A 14,088-nucleotide genomic window follows, 5' to 3' on the forward strand; every position below is an offset into this window, starting at 1 on the left:
ATATAAAACTACCCTGAATGTGAAGAGGTACCCTAATAGAATGATTCACGAACAATTCAGTGTTCCATGGCACATACCTGAAGTGTTAGGCAGTTCACAAATACACCTTTTCACATAATGGATGAATACTATATGTAAAGCTATTTCTCCACGTTAAAAAGACAATGGATACTCTTTCCCAAGTTCAGTCAAGCCTCTTTTTCTATCCATTTCCTCCTTACAATAATTTGTCTTCACATTCCTAGATCTCAGCACTTTTTATAAGAAGCTGGCAAGCATAATTTCCTTCATGTTACAGATTGGCAAATTGATGATCCAAAGGAGAAATGGCTTGTCCAAGGTCACATCAGGTCAGCATCACTGTGCTAGGTCTCCAGACTTTTAGTCCGGTGCACTATTTGCTGGCCCACACTGTCTTGTTAGGCTGGAAAATGTAGGACAGACCTTGGTACTTCACTGGCAAAGAAGTCCCTGGCTCTCCTAACTGGTCTGTTTGTTGACGGAAACCCCAGAGTTCCTTCCACACCAGCAAGGTTTTCTCAGCCAGTGTCCCCTCTGACATTTGGTCCCAAGGAACCTGAACCTAGCAACTAGCTATTGAAGAGGAAAATGAACCTCTCCTCACAGCCAGAAAACCCTTCACCTCCAGAGCATATTCCAAGATCTGGAACCATTAAGTGGTCTGGTCTGGTCCAACAAATTCTTCAACCAGCCCCTCGATTCTACAGAGCAGCAGGATGGCCTTGCAGCCAATACTATGAACGTATAATACTAGTGGCTGCCTCCTACGCAGTACAGTGTTCTCAGCTTGACAAACCCTTTGGCTCCCACCCACGTAGCACTTTGCCCTGAATACAACAAGGAGCACAGAGTCCCTCAAGACTCGATCCTCACATAGTTAGAGGCCTTTGCCTAACATTCTACTTAACCCTTTCAATCAGCTTTTCTTTATATCCTGACCCTAGCCTTCGTAGTAGCAATAACATTGATTCAATGATTGTCTCAACTGGGGACACTATCCTTCAACCCTTGATATTGCATCTTTGGAGCAGATAAAATGGAATGTGAGCCCATAGAAAAATTAATCCCACAGTACTCCTCAGATGGAAAACTTCTGGCACTCTCATCCAAGTGAAAAGCTCAGAAAATCAATTTCATTTCCAGACACAGGTGGAATAAGGCAGACAATGAAAGGACACCATCTCCACATGGATGCAAACTGCATCAAGTCAAGGGCCTAATGACTCCAGACAGGCTTCAGGAATACTCTATCAGTGTGCATGTCACAAGCAGAGGAGTACTCTACATCAAGAGTACAAAGTTGAAGCCTAGTCTAGAAAATATTACATCTGTGATGGAGCACACCCTCATAACAGTCAGGAGAAGGCTAATGTGCTCCTGTAAACTCAATCCCTACCAAATATAGACACCTGCAGAGCCTGCCCCACTGGAGGAAGCAAGCTTAAAAAGGAAAGTCAGTCACCGGAAGGGGCGACAGCCAGGAGAAAAGGTGCTGTAGCTCAGAAGAAGCTGACTTTTGTTACAGGGGAACTGAGAAGGAAACAGCTGGCAAGCTTCTGCCACCCACAAAGACTTATTGAAGCCCCAAAAGACCTTTGAAAGGGGGAAAGGGCTCTGAAGCTACCTGAGTGTGACTCCAAGAAAGGCCCTGCCTATCACAACATCTACTAACCACTACAGTCTGGACATCTTGGCTTCCACTGAGGTAGCACTGGGCAGAATGGATGCTGCATATTGCAGTTCCTCATTAACATTCCATTCTCACTCTGTCTATAGCCTCTCTTATTGCTCCTCTCTCTGCATGCCAACCTTCTTCTCCTTTTCACCGATGGATACTTCTAACCGATTTGTGTACCTGCTTACTCATCAGGAGAAGAGTTTTCCTTCTTTATCAGCTTCTCTTCTTCAAGAAAGGCAGGCCCACTGCACTAATATCCTTGACCCTGGCAACATGCACAGCAGAAGAGCTTGCAGAGTCTCCCTCAAATGGGAGAAAGATTCTGTCATTCTCAAGGGTTACGGATGAAGAACAAATTGCAAGGTCTTCGTCCTGTGACAGAGATAGAGAATCAGGGTCATGTTTGTAACATCGAAAATGTTTCAGAACAACATTGCCAACTCATGACTCTTACTGAGAGTCTTAAGTTTTTCGGCGCTTTTGTTGGAGCCCCAGCTCCTGGAGTCAAGTGATTACATGAGAATCTCATCTTAAAAGCTTGAAAATGTGACCCAAGTGTACCCTGAAGCCTCAGAAACCAGAAGGCAAAGAAAAATAACCCCACAGTTATTATTTTTAAAAATCTAGTTTTCTTTGGGGGGGAGGGAGAAGGCAGGGAAGAACACCCGACCCATGACTTTAGGATGGTCAGGTGTGGCAATCCTGATAGAATAAGGAAAGCAGTACTGTTTCTCATGGTACGCTCTCTCCTTTCCTTTAGAGCTTCTGTCTAGAAGCTTCTCCAGCATCCCTCCTGTCTGGTACCCTGCAACAGTTCTAAAGAAACGGTAGACCTCCTTGGAGTCTAAGAACTACACTTAATTCTGACATTTAATTTGCTCATGAAGTATAAAGTATTAGTTATTTTAAGCTTTAAAAGTTTAGGTTTCCTTCTGAACAGCAAGCTGCTCCTCTTTGGCCTCTAGCTGTCTCCCTTATTGCCATTAAAAGGCTTTGTCTAATGAGTAAAGGATCAGTAGATGTGTCTTTGGCAAAAGAAGAGACATTGATGGTCGAGAGCATCTCCCACTCTGCTTCCTGTGGAACAACCAGTGCATGCATTTTTTTATTTAATTCAGTCACAATTTAAACAAGTTCAGAGCATCATAGCTCTAGTTGTTTAACATAAACTATTATTCTCGTAGCAATTTCTATAGTATAAAAGCAACTAAAATATATTGGGCCAAATTAATTCCTGGAGTAACACTACTGAAGTCACTGGAGTCACAACAAGAATGAATTTGGCCTCTCATTTTGTCAACAAGTGCAACAGGACAATTTTACTTCTAAAATGTCAACCTCTTTCTCCTGCCTGACAATAAATATCCATCTGATCTCTCGCAGCGGCACGTAAGTGAGGAGAGAGAATTGTTTAGTACGCTCGTGTACCGTATATGGATCAAGGAAACAAATGTGCATGGATCATAGAAGATACAATACAATGAGTAATGGAACACTCACCTCGGGTTAAACAAAGATCCCTGTGTGGTGCTGTGTGATCTGTACTGCTCTATATGGCTGCTGTCGGAAGAAAAGCACTAAGAAAAAAATATTAAGACCCCTTTGTGGTCCCTATTTCAGAACACTGCAGAGCCTTCCTGTGTCTTCCTTAGCCATGTAAGTTGTATAATACTATGGATGCTTGTCTGAGCCAGGAATAATTGTATATGTGAAAAATTATGTGAAATATATATCCAGAGTACAGCGCTGAGAGCCCCCATAAGATTGCTTTTGTTATTTTGGCAAGTATAAAAATTAGTACAAGACAGTGTAAAAAAAGTACAGTGGGCCAAATTGAGAGCAATATAAATGGTGTGTTGGTATGTGGCCATAACTTATATGAGAGAGAATAGATAGAGTGCGCCAAGGATCTGCTAGCACTTGAACTCTTGTCCTGAGTGGAAGTAATGAGATTCTGGGCACATACTCAGCCACACGCTGTATTAGATCTTCAACCTGGCAGAGGACATTATAATACTGCTCTTCTGGCCTGACCACCTCCTAATCCAGGCAGAAAGAATGGCCTTCTACCCCATCTTTCCTAGGAAAAATAAAAATCAACTGAGCAGGTTAGCCTGAAAAGGCTCTTGAACTGATAACGCTTTCAGCATGCATCAAAGAAGCAAACTGCTCAGCTCCAGGGGCTATGTGCTAACAAATAGCCAGAGAATTGTGACCCCAATGACTGTAATCATTCAAACCTTGGCCCTGAATCTGCCTCCTCACCCTCAGACCATGAAGAGCAGATGCATCAAGTCAAATTAATAGGTAGAATACCAAGCTGCTAATGGTGGAAGACCAATTCCAACTCCAATGCCATCAGCCAACAGCAGAGACACTTCTTACAGACTGTGCCATCACCATAAAGGAAGAGAAGAGATCTCCTGTGCTGTTACCACTGCAGACCTGTGCTTGGCAAAGCTGTTATGAACAAGCAAGGAGCGAATCAGTCTTTTTTATTATTATTATTATTTTTTTACTATAATTAGCTTAAATTTCAAAATGAAGAGTCATTTTCAAAAGGAAAACTGGACCTGAAATGTTGAAATTTGACAATTTTGATTTTTTTTAAAAATCCAAGTAAAAAAAATCATCACAACCAACCCTTTCCAGTGAAAACTTGCAGTTTTGATGAACTGGTGTTTTCCAATGGGGGAAAAAATGTTTCTCAGAAACAATTTCTGACCAGCTCTACTGACCAGTGAATAGTTTTTGTTGTATGTCACAGAAAAGATTAACTGAATGTAAGATGGACTCAGACAGAGTATTCCAAACAGAACCAGAAAGCATGAGCCAGCCACTGTTTGAATTTGATCCCATTCAATAAAACAGAGTCCTGAGAACTATATGAGCCATGACCTGTAGAACAGACGTATTTCCATGCTGGCTGATAAAATTCAGCAGAGATCAATTGAGCCCAATGCTAATGGTAGCTAACAATTCCTTCAGAGAAATGAAGTTAACAGCCTCTGTAGAAAAACAATACCCTGCACAGTCCTAAAGAAACCAACACAATACACAGATAATGGGGCGGATCCCCAACTGGTGTACTGAAGTCAATGACAATTTACACCAGCTGAGGATCTGCCCCAAGCTCTCCAACCTTTTTGTTCAAGGCCAGATCGTGGAGCAAGCAGTGACATCATTCAAAATCTGCCAGTATCTGGGATGTATCACTCAGGCTTTCAACCAAGACAAGGCCAGTTCATTACAGTTTGGAGAAGGTTTAGCAGCTGTGATGGCAGAGAAGTTTTTTTTGCTTCACTTAGCGCAATAGTAGAGTCTCTCGTCGCACTAGTGATGCTGTGATGCAGACAGAGCCAGTGCCAGCACATGCTAAGGCTTCACTGAACACAGACAAATGCACAGCTGGAAACTAGTCTGGCTCACCTGTGTGTTAGCATTGTTAAAATAGATATTAGAGTTATAAGAGTGTGTTGAGTGTTTAGACTTTATGAAATGCTTGTAGGATGCTGCATGTGTTAATCATACTTATAATATCTGTGTCCCATTGTTCAAGGTAAGATTTAAATGTAATATAAAAGTGTTTGCTAAAACTGTAAAACCCCACAGTCAGGAGAGAAGCATTCCCTAGTCTGAAATGCTAATTTACCACAAGAGGTGTCATCTCTTGCCCAACAAAAGAAGTTCTATAGACACCAGACAAGCCACTGTGGAACACTGGTGGACAAAAGACTTTGCTGAATGCTTCTCTGACACCCACGAAGAAGATACACGCACAAGCCCTTCTCCTATCACTACTTGAACTCAGGGGAAAAGGCCTAAAAATCTGTGTCAAGGAAGAATTGTCATCACTATAATGGAATTCAGAGGGGGCATAAGCAATGGATTCCCCAAGCTGCATAGCTTGGGTTAGCCCTAAAGGACATACAGAGCTTGCATATTATAGCAGCTACTATTACCTTTTGGAACCTAAGACTATCTTATTTGTGTGTATACGTTTACCTGCTTTAACCTTGTAAATAACTCTCATTTCTTTTTCTTAGTTAATAAATCTTTAGTTGGCAATATTATAGGATTGGCTCCAAGCGTTTTCTTTGGTTTGAGATCGGAGGTACAACTGACTTGGGGTAAGTGACTGGTCCTTTGGGACTGAGAGTAACTTGAATATTGTTGTGATTTTTGGTGTAAGGGACCATACATCACAAAGGCATGCTTGCCTGGGAGGCAAGATAGACCAGAGTGCCCAAGGGCACTATCTGTGACTCCATGTTAAGGCTGCTATTGTTAGCCCAAAACAGTTTAACTATGGTCTACACAGATCAGAACATGGGCTGACTGCAGATCCCACCACCTCCCGCATCTATCATCGGGTGATTTATTAAGACAGAGGCAGAATAAGATGTAACATACAAATATTTATTATGCCACTACTCAGTAAACTAGACAAGGACCTCTTCAGACAATAAACAACATAAGCAAGACACACACAGTTGTTAACGCTTACCAGAACGGAATGCTCAGAGCCCTTAAACCCCCTTAACCTATGAATGTAAAACAGAGGAAAACCACAATGGGTATTACAATACCATGTCCTGAAGACAGGGACACAGTGACGAAGACTCAGGATACCGACAGGGATAGTGGTGAAAATCAGGGGCGCTGGACACCAAACAGGAACTCAGGAACTGGGTATTCTTCTCCCTCTGGACAGGTCCTCTGGGCAGGTCTTCTCCCTCTTGGGCAGATCTTCTTCTGCAGGTAGGTCTTCAGTGCTTGCCCACGCGGTCTCTGCTTGACCTCGTAGTTCAGTGCAAGTATGTGCTCACTAATGGTGTGTAGCAGTTGAGTGCAAGTATGTTAATAGAGACCAAGAATCCAAAGTCCTATGAGTCCTGGTCCCTCTGGGGCTCCTCGCAGCTAGCTGAACTGTGTGGGACACTTGCTGCCATTCAGATGGACAGCCCTGCGTGACGGGCGTGCCCCTCACTAAATAACCTGCAGTTGCTAGGCAGATTAGGGCTGTCACATGACTAACTGCCCTGACCTTTTTCCACTTTAATTTGAAAAAGGCTGAAAGGCACTAAATCATCTGAGGAGAAGGGTATCCAAAATGGAGGCTTAGCTGTCCTTTTACAAATCCAAGATGGACATTACATAAAACAGGTCAGAAACAGATTTTACCCAACACTATAGTGCTTTAGGAGCTCACACTTGTAACTTGATTGGTGAAATCTACTTATAAAACAATCAACCAGTTTGGGGTTTGTGCCGTGGTCTGTAACAGTCTGCTCTGAGGTTGGCATTCACGTTCATGAGCTACTCTAGACAGCTTGACAGACGGATGATCTCCTTACGGCAATAGGGGAAAGGTCAAGTCTCTTGACCTCTGCAGTCAGATAGTTGACCACTAGTTACTGCTGGCCTACTTGGGGAACAGATTGTGCAGGTTTACAGTTATTTGTATTGCAGTAGTGCCGAGGAGGCCCCGTTGTGCCAGCTGCTCTACAAACATAGTGACTCCCGTCCTTGATGAATCCAATCACTCCTGGCTATAGGCCCATCTGCCATCCATCCCCTGACACTCCGGCTGTAAGGTAATGGGGTGGGAGACAGTGTCCATGCAGGGCTGGAAATAAAAAAACCCATCCCCAAATTAATTGGAATAATAATAAATAATAAAGAATAACAATAAAAGCCAGATTGCTGTACAGGGAAGAGAGTATTGAATGCCCCATTCCTCTTCCTTCCCCTGTCTTCTTTACTCTCCGCTCCTTCAAAGGCCCCAGGCTGCAGTGATGTTGTCTCTGGCTGCAGCACCTCCAAAAGCCCATGAATACTGTTCCTTCAGCCAGGCAGAGAGCATCATTAGACAGGAAACTCAAGATTCTGAGCATTCCCATAGCACCCCTAAACTCTGCCTGCGCCAGAAGAGAAGAACTGAACTCAGATCCCATACACAAAAGTGCATTTTGCTGTTGCTGGGCTGCCTGCACACTGGGCTGCGCGAGGGGCACATTTGCTGTCCAACCATAAACAAGATAAATACACATATCTGTAATGAGGCGAGAGGTCTTCCCATCCCTCACATGGCAGGGCATTATGCTCTAGGTTGAAGGTCTCGCAGTTTTACATATTCCATATACCCTTGCCATATGCAGAAAGGGCTAAATTGGAGGGGGAGGGGTGCAGCAGGGAACCTTGTTACGTTATTTGAATGAATAACTTGTACAAGCCAGGAAAGTGGTGGCTTCTCATGCATTTTGCCAGAAGCTCATTTTAATTTTTAGATGTGATGGCAAATATTTTTCCTTTTTTAAATTGACCATTTAAGTCCTCTTCACATGCCTTCAAACACACTTCTCTCTGTAGGAACTTGCAGTTTAGCTCAATATTTTAGCATGTTCTGACTCAGACACACTGTATCATCCATTCTATACACTTACAGTACACTGATTATTCTGGTATCACACAGCAGGTCAATCTGATTAGGACTCTTTTGACATACACTGTGTTTTGTCTTTTTTTCTACAGCTGATCAGGGAATCTCAGAATTAATTAAGTCCCCATGTACTTGGACAGCTTGTGGAGTAAGTGTTAAGATATTAAAGACACTGAACTTGTTCATTTGATTTCATCTCTGTAACCCGAGCTCCAATTTAATGCTGTATCTTCCACCTTCTTGGAGATTAATTACTGCACCAGTTAGTAAGTCAATCCACCTTCTTTCTTTTGTGAAGAGCCTTAGTCAGTAGCAGTGTAATTCAGGTGTTATGCTGACTTTATATGTGATCTGTGACAAAACTGTTAAAGTAGTAACAGGCTGAAGTGTACTAAGCAAGGCAGCATCATTTTCTTCAAAGCCATCCAATGGGCCAAATGAATCTCTTCTCAATTATTTTACAAGAAAGATGAACCAGGCCCACTGGGTCAAATTCTACTCAGTTGCGTCAATATAAAAGCAGATTCCTCACTGAAGTCAGTGGAGCTGCTCTGGATTTACATCGGTGCACAGGGAGCAGAATTTGGTCTATTGTATTTTTGACATATATTAGAACTATATGGAAAAGGGCATTTACAGAGAAGCATAGAAATGACCTTGAGAGGTCAACTAGTCCATCTCCCTTTGCTGAGGCAGGACCAAGTAAACCTAGAACATTCCTAATGGGTGTTCATCTAACCTGCTCTTAAAAATCTCCAGTGACAGGGATTCCATTACCTACCCTGATAACCGATTCCAGAACTTAACTATCCTTATCCTTAGAAAGTTTCGTTGTGAGCAGGAGCAGCGTGGAACTGTACTGGGAGGACTAATTCTACAGCTGCAACACTTCCTGCCCGTACCAGCATTGCAATGGTACACTGACACAGTGACGGAGGCAAAAAGTGACTAGATTGGCTCAAAGCAAGTGCAATTACAGTGATGGTGCCAATGCCTCTTTGCTGTTGCTAGGTGTTGTATATGTGGACGGGAGGTGTGTTATAGGCATACCAGGAGCTTGCGAAGGTCAATGCCAGGAATCAGTGGCCTTTGTCAGAAACTGGAAGATAAAGTTATATGATTTTGCTCATATTATAAATTTATTACAGTAAATATTGTTATGACAGAAGTCACCAGATGGTGCTGCTACACAGTCTTAGAATTCTTTCTTTTAGTGTGGAAGCAAGTTTTTAGTCTTTGCAGAAATGCTGTGTTCATGGTAGTTTTGCTATGTAATGGTTCTTGTAGAGAAGCTGTGTCAGACTGTCTTATTCTGCATATGTGGAGGCAATTGTTGAGAAAGAGAGATCCTGTGAGCCAGGCATTGCTGTGCGGACTAAGATTTCAGGAAGAAAGGATTGCCTGCATGCTGTTTGTGAATGTCTCTGTTCTAGGTCTCGTGAGTGTAAATAACACAAGTGACACCGCGAATATACCCAGGCTCCACATCGCTGATTTCTACTTCATTGGGAAGCCAATTTGCAGCGTACCAGACATTTGTTGCTAGTTTGCCAACGGCCAACACTGGTGCCAGTAACAGAATATTGGTGTTGAAAGAAGGGGCAACAATATGAATCCAGAAACAGAGAGAGACACTGGAAAACAAAGGACCATTGTACATTTCAGCCTGTGAGAGAAAAACAACCCAAATGGTCTTGAACCAGCATCTACTAGCAGTACCCCCAAGGAGGGGTTAACCTGGATACCTGAGACACACCTCCCTTACGAGTTAGTGGCCAGAAGCATTTCCATTTCAGTTTTTTGGACACTGAGCTGAACACCTTTTCCTAGACAAATCAAATCCACTTTTTCCCAAACCACCACCTGGAATGCATACAAGATGTAAAGCTGTCCTTCAGCACTGCTGGGAGTCAATCATGGCTAACATGATACTTAAATACATCAAATCAAAACACAAGCCACTGAGTGGCAGGTAGGTTTGTGTGTGTTTTATACACCAAGAAAAACTGGGACACATCTGATGGCACAATTCTGCCCTCAGGAATAAATCCGATCCCTCATCTAAGGGTGCAGACGGCCTTCTGGTAACATACCGGGGGATAAGGTCTGGGGAGGCCAGACATGTAATGGAGCCCAGCTCCCTGTACTCTATTACACCCGGGAGGTTTGCTGGTGGGCTAGGGAGGAGGGGAGAGAGCCAGAAGATCAATCACTGTGTAGCTCCTCTAGTCCTCCTCCCTCAGGGAAGGGTGGGAGGACCAGAGCTGCAGTGACTTCTATAGCCACTAGGCAGGAATAGTGGCTGTGGAGTAACTCCATTTCCACTCACACACTGCACACTCAGAGATCTCTCGCCTACATTCTCCAGGGAGTACCCAAGCATCCAGCTGAATGACTTGGGCCAGATCTTAGGGAGGAGGAGATTTTAATTTAAGTGTAGAATGATCCAAGTAACCAGGGTAATGTGGAGCTCTCAGACCCTTCCAGTCAGGGGGTTCTGTGGCTGGCATGACATGACAGAAGAGAATGAGAAAAACAAACTGCTTAACCCTCTAGGAAGGGTTACCATCCATTTATATAGGGCTAGATTGTTACCCTTCCTGCACAGATATCATCCTTACTGCAGACAAAGGAGTTCAGGTAAACCTACACCACTATCCTTCTCGTCCCAGGACTTTCTGGAGGACACATCATAGGGCTGGGGACAGGTAGTTGCACATCAGCCAGGATTGCACCTAGGAGGATATCGATCATCATCCATCTGTGCGTCCCATCTATCTCAAGGTAGTCAGTCCGAAGAGGTAATACAGCCTGTGGCACACCTAACTGATGCGTCAGGGAACTCTGGAATCACTGCACTGGGAATGGATGAAATTGTGACTATAAAGGTTATCCGCTAGCGTGGCATATGTGTTGTCTCTGCAACATGTCAGCGAAGGTAAGGGGAGATACCCATTTTCAAAGCTAACCTTGTGTTTCTGTTTCCCCCTGGAAAGCCCCCCTTACTCCCCATGGTTTCAGTTGGCCTGAATGTAGCACAAACATCCCTTCCATGTGAAAGGAAATGTGCTAGAATTAAATAGAAGAGGAGAAACAGAGATTGGTAAATATAAAATATTACCTCCCCACCATCAGATGTAATTATGCCTCATTTGCCCATTGTCTGCAGTGGCCCTTTTGTGTTGGGTAGTTGTTGTGGTTTTAGTGCTTTGGCCCATCTGGGGTTCAACCTGAGTCCAAAGAAAAGGCAAAACAATGTCCTTGACCGTTCCCAGGCTAGACAGGTCCTTCTTTCACCTCTTTGGATGCAGGGCTCAATAGCAGCGGCGAACTAGTTTAATTATTGTTTTTCTGAGGGTCTTTTCTAGTCTTCCTCTTGTTAATACAGAAGTTATGATGGGGACTTTCTCTCATCCTCTCTAGTAGCACCAACCATCAGACCCAAAGCAGGAAGCTAGAGCTCAGTTCCTTTCCCAAGCCCTCTATGCTGCTTCATCTACAACCTCTTCCTTCGCTCACTTCACAGCTGCTACCCCCATGCTTCTCTAGCTCACTTGATTAAGAGCTCTCCCCAAGGTCTTGCCTTGACAAGAATCTTGCCTTATATACACTCAGCCTGCAGTCACATGGCCCCATCAGTCTATATCCCCCAGAATGCCCTTGAAATGGAATGAAATGGGACCAGGGCCATACTTACCTTGTAGCCCTTGTAAAAGGGTAGTACATACACCATTACAGTAAGTAACAGAGCCCTGATCTACTTTTCAGAATGTGTAAAAAAATCAAATAATGCAAAAGGTATACCTTCTTTATACTCCGTTCCATTGCATTTCTGTCCCTGTGATATTTTAGAAAAATTCAGTGATAAATAGCCCTCAGACTCACATTTCCATTAGCACAGATACAGTGGCTGGTATAGTTGCACTTGGTTTCTTCATTTATATTTGTCATTTTAAGATGGTTTTACACTGGTAAAAACCACAAGATTGTTTGCGTTAGCGATGGGCCTGAAGAGATCTGTACTTTGGGGAAACTCATATCTTGAAACGGACTCAAACTTTGTACCTGAGTCCCATCTTTAGCTGGTATATGAATGATTAAAAGACTAATGCTGTGCCATGATGATAAATATCACATTAGTTTTGACATAGAGTTTGGAATCGTGACTACTTTGTTCATTTAGAGCCCCAAACATCCCGAGGCTCTCAAATACAGATAAAAGGCTAAGATTAAATTGGGTTGACCTCCATAAACTGTTGAATGCCGCACTCTCACCTGAAGGCTAGAGAAACTACAGTAACAACCAATCAGAGTAAAAACCCCAGAGAAAGCCAGAGGGGGTGGCAGGTGCTGGCAGGTCCCATCTGGGCAGTGAGTTTGCTGAGGAGGCAAACTTTGCTAATAATACCATTCCCTCACCAGCCTGCATGTTCATCTGAAGTGAGGCTGAAATTCCAGCCAAATCTTTCATCATGATAAAGAGAGAAGCCAGTGGAAAGGTGCAGAAGGAACATTAGTCCTGCAATGGGCCAAGAATGGTTGATGATGTAAGATAAGTGGCAATCCCTTCCCAGTCCCTACAGACAATGAGCCAAGATTCTGAAGTCTGGAGACCCTTATGCTATCTTTAATTGCATAGTTGCAAATGTTGCATTCACATTACAGGACATGAGAATACACTTTGTGACTTAATGGCCCATTCAATCCTGAAGACCTTCCTCAGGCAACTTCCCACTTCATCAGATCCTAGAGAGCTTACCTCATCCTGATACAGGAAAAACTCTTGCTGACATCAGTGGAAATTTTGCCTGCAAGGACAGAGCAACCATTATAATAAGTACCACAATATTCAGCACTGGTCCATCATTGCACCTTACAATAGCCATATTGTAGGTGATTATTCTAGAAAACAGTCAGTTTGTTTTTTAATAAGGGAAGGACTGCCTGATTTGGCCCATTGGGAGTTTTGCCTGAATTTGGAGTGGGTAAGGCCCTCAGAGTGCATTGAGTTTAGCCACAGTAGTAAAGCTCAAAGGAATTAAACCACTTACCATAGTTAACAGGTACAGTCATGAAAGCTCTTGGGCCTTTTTTTCCCCTACAAGCAAGCATCAGTGTTTTTTTGGTTTTCTTTTGCTCAGCACCTGGCGGTTTTTATTATAATTCTCTCACTTCACTCAATCCATTTTTATTTCAATAATAAAAATATAGAAATATAATTAGCATCTTTAAGGCACTGAGTTTTTAAAGGACTGCGTGACAACCGTTACAGCAGTGAAATCGTTAAAATCATGTAAATGCTTAAACTATGTAGGCCTGGGAGATTATAGTTTCATTAGAGAAAAGGCTATAAAGTTAGACCTAGGTAATTACCTTTCCCATTAATGCTAGAAAATTCTTTGCTCCACTGAGAAGTGATTGTGGTGCATCATGCCTTCTGTGCTTTTACATTCAAACTGCAGGAGCCTTTATTTCATCAGCACAAACTGCAAGAAAACAGCGGCAGCTTTCCAGGTGTACTTTGCAAATTGGGGTTTAAATGTGGAACACATCAAATTAAAATTCAATATTAATTATTTTGTCTTGCTAGGAGCCTGAGTAGTTTAAAGCAGCAAGGGTAATTGTCTAATTCATTGTATGTGTCTACAACGAACTTAATCATTATGTCAGCTTCCTAATAAAAGGTTATTATAGAAACAAAGATCCCAATTTTACATATGGTAGGCAAGGGAGAATTCGAAGAGCTAGTCTCCAAGGTAGACTTGAGGTTCTTGACAAATGATGCCCATGCTGTGATCAGATACTTAACAAGAAATCTCGTTATTAACTAGGCCTGTACAGATAATTAGCACTTGAGCTTCAAATTTTAAATCTGGCTTGAGATGTATAATTTATCAAAAGCCCTAGCTTGCTGTCAAAGTCCTATAATAAGGCAGCGTTATTGATG

The 14,088-nt window shown here is 42.8% G+C and overlaps 1 long non-coding RNA gene across 1 annotated transcript in view; it reads right to left on the reverse strand.

Moving 5' to 3' along the window:
- Nucleotides 1–6,965: 6,965 nt before the first annotated feature.
- The window catches only part of LOC141995602 (uncharacterized), a 217,793-nt gene continuing 210,670 nt past the window's right edge, over nt 6,966–14,088 (reverse strand). Inside the window, exon 5 of the long non-coding RNA XR_012641368.1 lies at nt 6,966–7,328. This is a non-coding gene — a long non-coding RNA (uncharacterized LOC141995602). The remainder of the gene's footprint in view (nt 7,329–14,088) is intronic.

Source organism: Natator depressus, chromosome 11, assembly GCF_965152275.1.
Source record: "Natator depressus isolate rNatDep1 chromosome 11, rNatDep2.hap1, whole genome shotgun sequence".
NCBI lineage: Eukaryota > Metazoa > Chordata > Testudines > Cheloniidae > Natator > Natator depressus.